Source organism: Tupaia chinensis, unplaced genomic scaffold, assembly GCF_000334495.1.
Source record: "Tupaia chinensis unplaced genomic scaffold, TupChi_1.0 Scaffold000097_1, whole genome shotgun sequence".
Taxonomy (NCBI): Eukaryota; Metazoa; Chordata; class Mammalia; order Scandentia; family Tupaiidae; genus Tupaia; species Tupaia belangeri.
In genome coordinates, this window is record NW_006159559.1 from 8,740,020 (window position 1) to 8,743,378 (window position 3,359).

The following is a 3,359-nucleotide window of genomic DNA, read 5'->3' on the forward strand; positions in this document are numbered from 1 at the left end:
TACAACTCAGTATAAACTTTAGTTATAATTACAATGATGTATTTTAAATTCAAACCTGAGACTAATGAGACTCATTCAGAATAAGCTGTTTATACAAGGCTGGTTAGTCGAAAGGAAAATAATTTTTCATAAAACAAAATACTGTTTCGTCATCAACAAAATATACAATCCAACTAAACTTTTTTTCATGATGCCCATACAACAGGATATTTTTATCACCAGCTTTTCATTTTCATAAGACAAACCTCGTGGTAGCCCTAGGAAAGAGAAAACATGAGATTTACAAGACTACCAACATTATAAGAGCTTATTTAAAGGCATTAAATAAAAGTACTGTCCTCTAATTGTCTTATCTCAGAAGCCAGATCCGTATTTTATTTTTTTCAACAGAAATTCAGGTTCGGGATAGGATCATCATAGGTAAGACCAAGGACACATTATCTATTACTTCACAAAAAATAAAAGACTTGACTCACAGAAATTGTTGCTCCTTTAAACTTCAGACAGGGCCTCCTCTGACAAGTAGTGATCCCCACTGTTGGTAGAAAATTAACAAAAAAACCCTCCTAGTCATGTGAACTCTTAAAAATCTGTAACAAAAATTCATTTTACTTCTGCATATTGGTCTGATTTCAGAAGCCGAATCCGTACAGGTTTTTCTTCAGGTATTCAGTTTCGGGATAGGTTTCATCATTTATTAGACCAATCATATCTTACATGCATATACTATGTATATGTCACTGTATTTCAGTGCTTATGTACCATACTAAAGTAAATTAAAAAGGCAAGAACCATATTAGAAATACAGAACTTGTAAGCCACACAACTTACCTCATTGTTAATCTGCTAGTCAGTGGCATCTAGTTTCATTCAACACTTAGGACACTATTCAAGGACAAAAAAATTCTATTTAGTGTATGTGTGATCTTATGTTCAGTCATAAAAATACTGTTACCAAAGACATACCTGGTAAAACTGTCAGGTTTTAAAGTGACTTTCTAATGAATATTCTTCCACACATTTTGGAATCTTCTTGTATATCTAATACAAGACAAATTCAGATGTTTTATCATTTTCTATTATTGTGTATCAACAGGTTTACTCCTTTATTCTGAAACAAAACTAAGCTCAACAATCCTTACCTTAGTATCTTCAAGTAACCGTTTCCACATAACACTGGAAGACAGCGCCATCGTTCCTGTGAGGGATTGGTAAATTGAAGATTAAGCGTTCTTACAGAAATGACAGCTCAAGGTATTTCTTCACTAAACCCTTCCTCGCCGTTGATCCGAGATACACACAAAACGTTCTAACACCCAACAAGACACCTCAGTCGAACGCAGCGCCGAGGTCGCCCATTTTGAAATAATAAAGTCTGGCAACCGGAGTACATTCGCCATGTTAGGAAATGCCCTTTGCTCTTAAACTAACCTCAACCCTAAATCCCCTAAGTGGTTTTTTTCGCCGACCCTCAGCCCCAGCTCGCAGCAAGAGAGAGGCCAGCAACACGTCTGCACGCGGCGCCGGAGGCAGATGGGCAGTCTCCTCTTCCCCAAGTTCGACGCCTGTGGCCACCAAGACAAAAAGCGCAGGCCACGTGTCGGTCCAGCTGTACTTCTCACGTTCAAACTTCCAGCACTAAGCACTCTAAGCCCAAACCTCAGACTGCTTCACAGCACTGAAGCGGTCAACCTTATCCTGCGCCACCACCTCAGCTTGGTTACGCACACGCGACGTCCACGCACCTGCAACAGAACAAATAACTCTCCAATCCCGACGTAAAAGGACAGGCCGCGCCGCCAGCAGTTCCTTATATAGCCGCCCTCAAATCAGAACGAGGCCGGCCCACCCTCTCGCTCCTATTGGATGCGGGAGAAGAGGGGGTGTGGCCGTTTCCTCAGTGAGCGGGAGCGCGCGAAGCGGCGGCTCTTTTCTTCCTAGGCCCATTCCGGGGCGTGGTGCGCGCGCCCCCTCCCGCCGCACGCCCCTCTAATTTTCCGGCGCGCGCCCTCAGCCGCGCCACACTCAGGCGCTTCCAAGTCTGGCGGGCTATCCAGCTCTACGTGGCGTGGGAGTGGCGCCAGAATTCAAACAGCCGCAGTTAGCGGCGACGCCACCGCCTGCCCCGAGTCAGGTCCGCCCAGGATTTATCGCGGCCCGGACTGAACTTCAGTTTTACAGCTCAGGGCAGCTTGCGTTTAGGACCCGCTCGGTAAGCGAGGTTGGCGTTGTATCCCAGCGGCAGGGGCTGAACGAACGCGGTCATGTCCGGAAAGGAAAATTGGGCAGACCAAGTTGAGAGCAAAAATCTGAAAGCTGCGCGTTTGTCGTCCGGTCCAATGCGAGTACCTGAAGACCACTTCGCCAAACACACTGGGCCCATCTGGACTGCAGGGTGCCAAGGCCTCCGGGCGTCAGGCACAGTTGTTGCATTCTGCAACCGTGGAAGTCTCCTGAGATAGCAAACCTAAGAGTTAAATAACGCCATTGCGCAGCAAACTGCGGCCTAAACCAGCTAAGTAATTTGCCCAAGGTTAGCTCATGTGCCTTGCTTCTTTTAATTTCTTTGTACTAAGTTATACTGAATTCAGAACAAAGGTTCATTTGAGAAGTATCCCTCAATACTTTACCCAAATGACAAAAATAAATTTCAAAAACAGCATGTGAAAATTCAGGTCTTTCACTTCTTAGTAATTGAAATTGTTTATGTGTTTATTTATGGCTCATCTATAAACCAGGAGACACTGGTTTATAAGATCACAGGAATGATTTAGTGGAGGGAGAGGATATATGTTACATGAAAAAGTGGCAGAAGTTACAAAAGCCAAATCCTTAAGAAGACAAGAGGAAATTCGTTTTGGAATACAAATAGAGGTAGTTGATTAGAACAGGAACACATCATTTATTTCATTTGTTAAAAGAGGAGGTGGGAGCCAAGAAGGCAGTTATGTGCAGCATGTCTGTCCTTGAATTGCTATATGAGAGCATGCCATGGGCCTGGAACACATTCATACACAGAGATACAGAGCCCACACAGCCTATTCTTGCATAGCACCTTGTTTGCGAGTCTTTTTCATTGTTTTGGGCTTCATGTGTCTTTGTTCTGGTTAAATTATGTGCATCGTGTGGCACCTGATCAATCCTACTGCTGTATCTGTTCTTGTTAAAAGAGGGAAGGGGGTTATTTTTCCTGCAGCCCAACAGGGATGCAGACTGACCACCACCCTGCATAGAGTGTAGGGTTGCACACAAAATATGGAAGCTGATCTTGCTCTGCCTCCTTTCTATGTGAGTAATGTGTTGTTCCATCCATTGCCTGTGTGAGTTGTGTTTTTCTTGATGACTCTGACTCCTACAAA

At 43.9% G+C, this 3,359-nt stretch overlaps 1 long non-coding RNA gene and 2 other non-coding genes across 5 annotated transcripts in view; all 3 read right to left on the bottom strand.

The window, feature by feature from the left end:
- The window catches only part of LOC102499962 (uncharacterized), a 12,602-nt gene extending 10,774 nt beyond the window's left edge, over positions 1-1,828 (bottom strand). Inside the window, exons 1-6 of one of the 3 annotated variants that reach the window (XR_333817.3) lie at positions 1,746-1,828; positions 1,143-1,198; positions 967-1,041; positions 832-885; positions 477-535; positions 246-257 (exon numbers count right to left, since the gene is read on the bottom strand). This is a non-coding gene — a long non-coding RNA (uncharacterized LOC102499962). Of the gene's footprint in view, positions 1-70; positions 258-476; positions 536-831; positions 886-966; positions 1,042-1,142; positions 1,199-1,745 lie in introns of those variants that run through there. The other 2 variants (XR_001370004.2, XR_001370005.2) reach the window with 2 other exon arrangements.
- On the bottom strand, positions 352-423 carry LOC114006891 (small nucleolar RNA SNORD50). Its single transcript, XR_003548553.1, has one exon. It is a non-coding gene; the product is annotated as a small nucleolar RNA SNORD50 (small nucleolar RNA).
- Positions 630-699, bottom strand: LOC114006892 (small nucleolar RNA SNORD50). Its single transcript, XR_003548554.1, has one exon. It is a non-coding gene; the product is annotated as a small nucleolar RNA SNORD50 (small nucleolar RNA).
- Positions 1,829-3,359: the final 1,531 nt, after the last annotated feature.